The sequence below is a fragment of the Trichomycterus rosablanca genome, chromosome 1 (genome assembly GCF_030014385.1).
Source record: "Trichomycterus rosablanca isolate fTriRos1 chromosome 1, fTriRos1.hap1, whole genome shotgun sequence".
NCBI classification, from domain to species: Eukaryota; Metazoa; Chordata; class Actinopteri; order Siluriformes; family Trichomycteridae; genus Trichomycterus; species Trichomycterus rosablanca.
The window spans coordinates 49234092-49246465 of NC_085988.1; positions in this window are offsets into that span (position 1 = coordinate 49234092).

Genomic DNA, 12374 nt, shown 5'->3' on the forward strand with positions numbered 1-12374 from the left:
ACATCAGTCGCTGTTTTCATACAATCTAATTAATGTACATTTTGTAATATTTGTTTTATGTTGAGGTCGTCGATCTTTGAAGTATATGTAACTGATTTGTTTAACACCTGTACACCATCTTGAACTTTTTTTTTTTTTTTGCATTTCCCCCAAATTTCCTCCCAATTTAGTCGTATCCAATTACCTGATTGCATTACGCTTCCTCTCTACTGATGTAGACCTCCAACACGCCCCCTACGACACGTGTGCAGTAGCCAACTGCATCTTTTCACCTCCATTAGGCAAGTTCATATGTGGATCAGCTTTGTGTATGGAGAGACACACCCTGATTCTCATTATCCCCCGTCCCTGTGCAGGCACCATCAATCAGCCAGCAGAAATCGTAATTGCAACAACAGCCAATCGTTCATGTAGGCGCTGAGCCTGCCGAATGGCAGAGCTGAGTTTCCAACTGACGATTCGAAATGTCAGCTCTGGTGTGCTACCGTGTTTTTACTGCTGTGCCACCTGAGCGCCCATCTTGAATTTCTGAACAATTACAAGCCTTGATCAAACCAAAACCACCTTGTACTTGAGCTGTTGTAATACTTGACTTTCCCTCTGGGATTAATAAAGTGATCTATCTATCTTTAGGTTTAGGCACACAGCAATTTGTATAATGTATTAATTTATAATACAGTACTATCGGTAAGCCAGGTGTCCAGACAGACATGATTAGCTATGTGATTTGATGGATTGGCACCTTGTCCAGGCTGTTCTTGCCTTGCACCCAGTTGACCAGTCGTGATACTGACCAGGTAATGGCAGTTGGTGAAAATGAAAGCATTTATTTTCAGTTCTCCTGTCTACTGTTTGATGTATTAGCCATTTTTACATGCAGTCTGGTAATCTATTAGTAATCCGACTAAGAAATTGAGCACATTCCGTTTCTGTCCGATTGAATGAGGTGACTAATCCTTTACATAATACATTAATTAGAACAATAATAGCCACCTGTATGCGATTACATTCCCAGTTGTAAAGTTTAAGTACGTTCTACACATGTACATTTGCGTCCTGTGGTAAGTTAACAAAATGTAACATGGCAGGAGTGAAAAACAGGACTGCAAAAAAGACAAAATTTATGCTGCGAACTTTAAGAGACTTAAAAATTGTTAGCAGATTGGACTGTGGTAAAGCACTCAATAACGAGTTGTTCAGACATGTACTTGAGCAAATGAAGGTCAGTGGGATCACACTACCTGTAGAGCAAATTATAAACAGATACTCTCTGATCTCACCCTTTCTTGTGAATGTGAAGTACATTTTTCTAAATCTCTAACTGGACTCATGGTAACGTGTACACTAGGAAGTACTTTACACATACTCGTCATTTTGGATCATTACTTGCAGCTTGTGCATGTAAATGGAGACTTTTATCAGATCATTGAGTAGAGTCTACATATGAACACCTCAGTCTTAATCTTTACTGGGAGTGAATTCAATCAGATCGGAAAAAAACTTTTACATCCAGCCAAGATAAAAGCTGTCTTATTTTGGGAAAGAAAGTCAACTGGTTTGATTCTGACTTGCAAATGTAAATATGTTTTGGCCTGCTGATCAGTGTTCCATAGTACTGTAGATTATATTGAAATGTATTGTCTAGTCAATTATTTAACATTTACGGCATTTAGCAGACAGCTTTATCCAAAGTGACTTACAGTAGTGTGAGAGTATACATTCTAAGCAATTGAGGGTTAATGACAATAATTGCTCAAGGGCCCAACAGCAGCAACCTGGCAGTGATGGGGCTTGAACCAGTGACCACCTGATTACTAGTCCCTTTAACCACTGAGCTACTACTGCCCTCACACACATAGCCAGGTGCTTGATTCATACAACTTCCTATACTTACCAGCAAGAAAATATCACTAGAAAAGGTAACTAAGTATTGTTTGTTTACCGAAGCTATGTGGTTCTATTTAATTCTTGTAATGTCACGGGTTAATCCGGGCGGCACGGTGGCTAAGTGGGTAGCACTCTTGCCTCACAGCAAGAAGGTCCTGGGTCCGATCCCCAGGTGGGGCGGTCCGGGTCCTTTCTGTGTGGATGGATGTGCATGTTCTCCCCGTGTCTGCGTGGGTTTACTCTAGGAGCTCCGGTTTCCTCCCACAGTCCAAAGACATGCACGTGAGGTGAATTGAAGACACTAAATTTTCCAGGACTGTGTTCGATATAACCTTGTGAACTGATGAACCTTGTGTAACGAGTAACTACCGTTCCTGTCATGAATGTAACCAAAGTGTAAAACATGATGTTAAAATCCTAATAAACAAACAAACACGGATTATCCAAATACACTTTAAACAAAACATACAATTGTTTCAGGCGTTTCAGTTAATCCAATATTTAAACTTAAGCAATTTTAACTGATTATGTAAGTAGTAATCATCTTTCTTTTTATATCCTGAGGTCCTAAACGTCTTGAGTATTATATACAATACATAATACTTTTTTTTAAATACAACTTGTATGTCTGTTGCTTAGATATTATTTTTTAAATCAAAACGAATCGTGTTTTGATACAGCACTGCCACCTAGTGTCCACGTTTTGTAAGAATTTACAGTTACATTAAAAGTACTGTGTTTACTTATACATTTATTCGTGTTTTTTTTCTTTATACATATAAAAATTGGAAGCAAATGGGCAGGGCATTAAGGGCATTAATTACTCACCAACACACCGGTAAGAAACGGCCAATTCACCGTTTGCATGATATTGAGAGAAAACCCACATAAACACGAGAAAAACATTCGAGACTCCTCACAGACTGAAGTCAGTATTAAACCCAGGTCCCCAAGTCCTGATGCTGCAGCACCAACAATATTTGTTGGGCCTGGTTCTTTGTTATGTGGTATGCATTTGATTTAAATACCATTTAAAAGCAAATGTTTCACTGCTGATTCACCGTACCTTATTAAGATGAATGAATACAATCCTTTCATAAACGTGTTTGACTGCTCTCATGAAATGACTGCCACTAAAATCTATATTTTTTTCTGTAAATCTATTTCTTTGTCTGTAATATACAAACAACACAAAGACATCCATTTAAACTAATTATGGTATAAAAGATTTAAATTAGTTTTTTTTTATTTGTATCCACCACCAATGTCACTATTGTTATTTAAAATGTAGTTAACTGGTTGACTATAACACCAAAGAGACAGTTATTTTTATTAGACTGTTGGATGACACACCTTATTTCTTAAGCACCTTATTGTTATGGCCCTCCTAAATTCACAGAAAATTGTGCTTAATTTCACAGACATTTTTCAAAAATCACAGATTTCACAGATTTTTAAAGAAGAGTGCCACATTTCACGGCAGTCATTAAAATAAAATGAATGAATAAAATTGAATGATAGAATAAATGAAAGCTACAATAAACAGCACAGCCTATCTTAACAGCTGAATGTAAACCTAGAACATCCAGCCAAATATGAAAATTCTCATCCGTGTTTTGACACACCCTCCTCTGTTTTCCAAGCTCAGTTACCTGAGTAGTGTTTTCAGCTGTTTCAGACTTTAACATCTTGGACATTTTGACAAACCAATTGCTAAATGTGCCGTAGTTAACTCGCTAAACACAAACCTTAAAGTTTGAACTTCACAGAAAATTGCATATTTGCAGCTCATTTCACACTCCGTGATACGATTTTCATGGCCATGAATTAGGTAGGGCTGGGAAAACAATAGTGCAGCAAGCAATAATAGAAATCTAACAGACTGGTTCACTGAGGGAAGGCTGCATAAGAATACAAAAAGAACATCCACAAATCTGTGCTCTTACAGAAAATGTATGCCTAACAAAGTGACCACTGAGTGTAAACAGTATTTTAAAATCAGCTATGCTGGTACTAGTGCAAAACACTAACATGGAACTACCCAAACAATATCAGATAATTAGGGATTCTATGAAGGGGCCTCTATGTATTAATTGATGGAGCAGACTGTACAAAACAGACTCAGTAATTGTACACCAAATAGGCATCTAAATGATTGGTGTAGCTAAGAAAATGGTCAAAGAATAAGAAGGTCGAAGCTAGCAAAAAGTGGTCAGTGATTATACAGTGTATCACAAAAGTGAGTACACCCCTCACATTTCTGCAAATATTTCATTATATCTTTTCATGGGACAACACTATAGACATGGAACTTGGATATAACTTAGAGTAGTCAGTGTACAGCTTGTATAGCAGTGTAGATTTACTGTCTTCTGAAAATAACTCAACACACAGCCATTAATGTCTAAATAGCTGGCAACATAAGTGAGTACACCCCACAGTGAACATGTCCAAATTGTGCCCAAATGTGTCGTTGTCCCTCCCTGGTGTCATGTGTCAAGGTCCCAGGTGTAAATGGGGAGCAGGGCTGTTAAATTTGGTGTTTTGGGTACAATTCTCTCATACTGGCCACTGGATATTCAACATGGCACCTCATGGCAAAGAACTCTCTGAGGATGTGAGAAATAGAATTGTTGCTCTCCACAAAGATGGCCTGGACTATAAGAAGATTGCTAACACCCTGAAACTAAGCTACAGCATGGTGGCCAAGGTCATACAGCGGTTTTCCAGGACAGGTTCCACTCGGAACAGGCTTCGCCAGGGTCGACCAAAGAAGTTGAGTCCACGTGTTCGGCGTCATGTCCAGAGGTTGGCTTTAAAAAATAGACACATGAGTGCTGCCAGCATTGCTGCAGAGGTTGAAGACGTGGGAGGTCAGCCTGTCAGTGCTCAGACCATACACCGCACACTGCATCAACTCGGTCTGCATGGTCGTCATCCCAGAAGGAAGCTGACGCACAAGAAAGCCAGCAAACAGTTTGCTGAAAACAAGCAGTCCAAGAACATGGATTACTGGAATGCCCTGTGGTCTGACGAGACCAAGATAAACTTGTTTGGCTCAGATGGTGTCCAGCATGTGTGGCGGCGCCCTGGTGAGAAGTACCAAGACAACTGTATCTTGCCTACAGTCAAGCATGGTGGTGGTAGCATCATGGTCTTGGGCTGCATGAGTGTTGCTGGCACTGGGGAGCTGCAGTTCATTGAGGGAAACATGAATTCCAACATGTACTGTGACATTCTGAAACAGAGCATGATCCCCTCCCTTCGAAAACTGGGCCTCATGGCAGTTTTCCAACAGGATAACGACCCCAAACACAACCTCCAAGATGACAACTGCCTTGCTGAGGAAGCTGAAGGTAAAGGTGATGGACTAAACCCAATTGAGCACCTGTGGCGCATCCTCAAGTGGAAGGTGGAGGAGCTCAAGGTGTCTAACATCCACCAGCTCCGTGATGTCATCATGGAGGAGTGGAAGAGGATTCCAGTAGCAACCTGTGCAGCTCTGGTGAATTCCATGCCCAGGAGGGTTAAGGCAGTGCTGGATAATAATGGTGGTCACACATAATATTGACACTTTGGGCACAATTTGGACATGTTCACTGTGGGGTGTACTCACTTATGTTGCCAGCCATTTAGACATTAATGGCTGTGTGTTGAGTTATTTTCAGAAGACAGTAAATCTACACTGCTATACAAGTTGTACACTGACTACTCTAAGTTATATCCAAGTTTTATTTCTATAGTGTTGTCCCATGAAAAGATATAATGAAATATTTGCAGAAATGTGAGGGGTGTGCTCACTTTTGTGATACACTGTATATTCAAGTACTTTGGTTTTACAGCTAGTCTAAGACTTTTATTTGCTTTTAACATTACATCAAAAGTTTCAGAGCTCAGGTCCTATCACTACCATACACCACAGTTGCATGGATTGTATACTACCCCTATTGGAATACTAATTACTTGTAATGTACACTGCTCAAAAAATTTAAGAAACACAAAATAATCATTGTATAACAACAACAAAGTCAATTAAACACCAGGGATGGGATATCAGTCTGTCCATTTAGGAAGCATAAGCGATTGTGAATCAATTTGACCTGCTTTAGTACAAATGAAAGTGACAACAGGTGCACTGGAGAGGGAAAAACAAGACAACCCCCAAAAAGTGAATGGTTTTGTTGGTGATGGCCATAGACAAATACACTCTTCTTATCCTTCCTGACTGATTCTTCTCTAGTTTTGCGTTTTGCTAGTGTCCTTGTCACTACTGGTAGCATTAGGCAGTACTCGCAGCCCTTTTAAGTTCCACAGGTAGTCCAGCTCCTCCAGGATAGCACATCCATATGTGTCTCCCAGCACAGTCTTAAGAGCATGGAGTATGTAGTAGGGCACAGACTTTTACACTAGGAGAGCTAGACAGGGCCATAGTAGGTCATCATTTTGTAGGGCTCACAAAATGACTTCCAGCAGGCTTTTGGTGTGCATGTTTCTGACCAAACTGGCATTCACCAGAGAACACTAGAATTGGCAATGAAACCCTGTTCTCTTTACAGATAAGTCTGGAGATGCTGGGGTAAAAGTTATGCTGCCTGCAACATTATCCAGCATGACCGGTTTGGCAGTGGGTCAGTGATGGTCTGGGAGGCATATCCTTGGAGGGTCGCACAAACATCCACATAAAAGCTAATGGTGCCCTGACGGCTGTTAGGTACTGGGATGTAATCCTCATAGTCATTGGGTTCCTCCTGGATGCACTGATCCAGGTCTGGTTGGTGTCCTGGATTTGTTGTTACATCATCTGTTCTCAACAAATTATACAACTTATGACAGTGAAGATTTTCAACTTGAACATTTCTTTTACAGAGAATCGATGTGACATGTGTTACCTTATTCAAGGACGGATTAAGGATAGTCTGGGCCCCTGGGCAAAGAGTTGCCCAGGTCGACCACCCCCACCCCCACCCCGCGCGCCCCCCCCCCCTTCCAAAAACATTAATAAATTAATACATTAAACAACCTGTCAATAACTAACCCTAACACAAGAATCTATTTTATATACGTTTCTTTCTACTCTTCTTTCTTGCAAAGTCATCCACTAATTCATCAAAATTAAGCTGTCTGACCAAATCTGATTCAATGGCCAGAAGTGACAGTGAGTTCAAGCGGTTTTGGCGCATCCTAATCCTGAGTTCATTCTTAATACGAGCCAGTTTGCAGAATGAACGCTCCCCTTCACAATTTGTGATAGGCACAGTCAAAAAAAGTCTAAGTGCTATGTAGACATTTGGAAAGGTTGACTGTAAATTCAAATTTATCATGGTTTTGAGCATTTTACTAGGACATTTTTCTTTTTCTGTTATGAATGATTTGTATTGTATCAATTCATCTGCCAGGCTCATGTTCAGATCTGAAGGATATGCTGCAGCGAGTGAGTTAGCCTTTAAAGTGAGCTCACTGTTGGACATATTGTCAGGCATGAAAAGAACATCAAATAGCTCAGTTAAGTGTGTGTATGCATTCAAACGGTGGTTGAGACAGGACACAAGTTTGTCAATGACAACATTGAAAGTTTCGATCCGAAACTTGTCCTTTCCGTTAAATGCTACACCTGGCTCTGCACTATCATCAGACATAATTTTGCGCTTCTTTGTACGCTGGAGGTCATGCCTGTACTCTTGGGAGACAGCAGTGGTGACATTTAAAGCTGCCCCTTCAAACACCTCAAAGTTATCTCTCTGTGCTGCCACAAAGTCTCGTAAAGACAAGAGAAGTTGTGTAGCTGTACATATGTCAATATCATGCTTCTGCAGCTGCAGGCTTGTGGCTTGGAACCTCTGTAGTATTGTGTCCCAGAAGTACAGTGGGGTCAAAAAGTATTTAGTCAGCCACTGATTGTGCAGGTTCTCCTACTTAGAAAGATGAGAGAGGTCTGTAATTTTCATCATAGGTAAACTTCAACTATGAGAGACAAAATGAGAAAAAAAAATCCAGGAAATCACATTGTAGGATTTTTAAAGAATTTATTTGTAAATTATGGTGGAAAATAAGTATTTGGTCAATAACAAAAGTTCAACTCAATACTTTGTAACATAACCTTTGTTGGCAATGACAGAGGTCAAACGTTTCCTGTAAGTCTTCACCAGGTTTGCACACACTGTAGCTGGTATTTTGGCCCATTCCTCCATGCAGATCTCCTCTAGAGCAGTGATGTTTTGGGGCTGTTGCTGGGCAACACGGACTTCACAAATTTTCTATGGGGTTGAGGTCTGGAGACTGGCTAGGCCACTCCAGGACCTTGAAATGCTTTTTACGGAGCCACTCCTTCATTGCCCGAGCGGTGTGTTTGTGATTATTGTCATGCTGGAAGACCCAGCCACGTTCCATCTTCAATGCTCTCACTGATGGAAGGAGGTTTTGGCTTAAAATCTCACGATACATGGCCCCGTTCATTCTTCCCTTAACACGGATCAGTCGTCCTGTCCCCTTTGTAGAAAAACAGCCCCAAAGCATGATGTTTTCACCCCTATGCTTCACAGTAGGTATGGTGTTTACTCAGCATTCTTCTTCCTCCAAACACGACGAGTTGAGTTTTTACCAAAAAGTTCCATTTTGGTGTCATCTGACCACATGATATTCTCCCAATCCTCTTCTGGATCATCCATATGCTCTCTGGCAAACTTCAGACGGGCCTGGACATGTACTGGCTTAAGCAGGGGGACACGCCTGGCACTGCAGGATTTGAGTCCCTCTTGGCGTAGTGTGTTACTGATGGTAGCCTTGTTACTTTGGTCCCAGCTCTCTGCAGGTCATTCATCAGGTCCCTCCGTGTAGTTCTGGGATTTTTGCTCACCATTCTCATGATCATTTTGACCCCACGGGATTGAGGGAGATTATCAATGGTCTTGTATGTTTTCCATTTTCATACAATTGTTCCCACAGTTGATTTATTCACACCAACCTGCTTGCCTATTGTAGATTCACTCTTCCCAGCCTGGTGCAGGTCTACAATTTTCTTCCTTGTGTCCGTCGACAGCTCTTTGGTCTTGGCCATGGTTGACTGTTTGAGGCTGTGGAAAGGTGTCTTTTATACAGATAACGATGTCAAACAGGTGCAATTAATACAGGTAACGAGTGGAGGACAGAAGAGCTTCTCAAAAAAGAAGTTACAGGTCTGTGAGAGCCAGAAATCTTGCTTGTTTGTTATTGACCAAATACTTATTTTCCACCATAATTTACAAATAAATTCTTTAAAAATCCTACAATGTGATTTCCTGGATTTTTTTTTCTCATTTTGTCTCTCATAGTTGAAGTGTACCTATGATGAAAATTACAGACCTCTCTCACCTTTCTAAGTAGGAGAACCTGCACAATCAGTGGCTGACTAAAATCAGTGTCCAATTTGTCACAGAGTGCAGAGCCTTCACTTCGAGTTACACATTTCTCCTCCATATCTTTAGATATATCATTCAATGCCTCTCTCAGTTGTGCATAATATTTCCAAAGAGCCTTAGTTGACTCAGCTCGTGCGCTCCATCGAGTACCTGAAAGTGATTTCAGTGTGAGTTTGATATCAGTATCACGGAAAACCTTTCCCCACCTGTGTGTAGATGATGCACAAAATGTGTACATTGCCTGTACAAAGTCAAAAAAACGTCCAGCTTCTGGGCTACTGTCAACAGCATTGACACCAACTAAATTCAGTGAATGTGCTGCACAGGGGACATAACAAATCAAAGGGTTTCTTTGTTTAAGATGAGCTTGGACTCCATTGTACTTTCCCGACATGTTACTTGCATTATCATATGACTGGCCCCTACAGTTGGATAAGTCTAGGCCCAGATTCTCCACCATAGCAACGACACACTCTGCCAAACTGCCAAACAATAGGCTCAAAAGCTAGAAAATGCTCAACTACATGTCTGTCATTATTAACAAACCTGAAAATAAAAGTAAGTTGGTCCACATGAGCAAGGTCTGGAGTGGAGTCAACTATAACAGAGAAGTATTTTGGCTAGGGCCCAAAAGCATGGCTAGGGGCCCCAAAAGCATGGCTAGGGCCCCCAAGAGGCCCTGGGGTCAAAGTCCCTAATAGTCAGAGGATCCTTAAAATGGAGGGCCCTCGGAAATAAAAATATATTGTATCATAAATGTTGATAGGCATCGCAAAATGTTTTGGGCCAGGGCCCCCCCGGGGCCCCCTGCCCTCAAGGGCCCCTGGGCGCTGGCCCCACTGGCCCGGTCAGTAATCCAGCCATGACCTTATTTTGTATGCAGTTTAATATGATACCACATTTTCAAGAACCAATGTGTGATATAAGTCTTACCTTATTTTTTATGCAGTGTAATTAAATATGATACCAAGTTTTATAAGAAAAATCAGAGCACATACAGTATTTGTCATTAACAAGCATACGTTTCAGGGCCTTGTGATATTTGTACAGCAGGGGGCATCACGTACCACAGATGAAGCCTCTTTAAGCCTTTTCACATTACCCAAGTAGTTTAGTGGATTCCATTATGGGATTCAACAGTTGCAAGATCCCTTTATCAATCTCAAGTGTGTCACTGCAATTACATTCTAAGCATTACGCAAAGTGAAGCCCTATACATTGTCTTGACAGTCAAATACAGCTTGATATGCTTTTACAGTAAAACCAAGCATTACCAAGTTGTTTTAGTACTGTTCTAATTATTTAAAATTTCCCATGGAAAAAATACTGTTAATGCAGCAGGCTTACATACATGCCAGTCATACAAAATTGCTGGTAGTTAGTAGTGCTGATCTATAATAGATGATAATGAATTAATTTCTTCTGATTACAGTTGTGGTGAAATTAGGCTGTAATGCACCCTGAACATTGTGCCAATCCATCTCATGGCAAGGCCAGTTGTAGCCTAGTGGTTAAGGTACTGGACTAGTAAGCAGAAGGTCGCTGGTTCAAACCCCACCACTGCCAGGTTGGCACTGTTGGGCCCTTGAGCAAGGCCCTTAACCCGTAATTGCTTAGACTGTGTAAGTCACTTTGAATAAAAAGCGTCTGCTAAATGCCGAAAATGAAAATGAAAATGCAACACATACCCACTTGTATGGATAGTATAGAATACCCAATCCACCTTCTGCATGTTGTGTCAGGGCTCTGTGCAGGCCACCAGAGTTCCCCTACACCCAAATATTTGTGCCCAATCAAGAACTGTCGGATAAAAAAGGCCTGGCTCATAATCAACAATGTTTAACAGGGTAAGGGCTAGGGCTCTGTGCAGGGCATCAAAGTTCCTCCACAACCAAATGGTTAAATCATGACTTTATGGACCTTTATGTGAGGAAAAAAGGCCTTCCCAAAACTGTAAAACTGATCATTTATTTAATTTTTAAACCTGTTAGCAGCGAGGTGGCTTAAACACCTTAAATCAATAAGTAAGGGGGGTGTTTCAAGGCCAAAAATATTGATATACTTTTAAGATAGTAAGCTAAGAAACTAAACCAGTTGAGAGTCTTCATATCAACTGACAGAGATGTATCAATAATTGTATTGTGATAAATTTACTGGTAAAAAGTGAATAATTGCTTGTTGTTTGAAATAAAAAAAGACATTTTCTCGGTAATTAAGACTATAATAAAGCTGGGTACATTAAACTGTTAGTAACAAAATGTCCTGAAAATGAACATTACCCTATTTCTCTTAAAATAAATTGAAAATAAATAGAAGATGGACTTTTCTGTTCTGCCCGTGTAATAATGTTCAAAACACTGTTCAAGAATTCAACTGTTCAACACTACTTTTGCACAAAACAAACGCACACATTTTAATTTCTGTTAAACGTACAGTTTTAATGTAACATTTAATAATAACACCAACAAAAACAATAGCGCCTGTTAAAGAATACATTTGGTATCTGAAGCTAACCGGTTAGCCTGGCTAGCTAACTAGTTCGTGGGGCTAAATTAAACCCAAACGAATGAACTTGTTCACATCCCAAATCAAATTTCCTCCCTTCAATGCTACCTTCATATTACTAACTATGATAAAGTAAAACAGTGTGTTAAATCGCACTACTGATAAGCAAGTGTGCGGTTTAGGCTGTGACCGGTGAGCAACGCTGCCACCGCTGCTGCTACGGTTCAATATGTGACGACGACCAGAGAAATATTCATCGATGTCACGTAGTCCAGATTTTACACATATTTCCTCGTATTAACTCCAAACAAAGAAAGAAGTTCTGTGTGAATACTCCGCTGTGTGAATACTCCGCTGTGTGAAAGTGACAAAATGGGGTCTTTCGTGTCGAGCACCGCCATTTTGTGATAGCAATGAGAGGGGTACAGCATGTAATGGTTGAACCAGTAGCAACCCGGCTAGTGGAGAGATAACTGCCACTGACACAGACAGGGAGCAGCAGCAATTTCCATTCATTCCAACTAACACAGTTTACTTCTTAACATTGTAGAAAGCTAAAGTCTAGAATTCTTAAAATGAAAAGGAAGA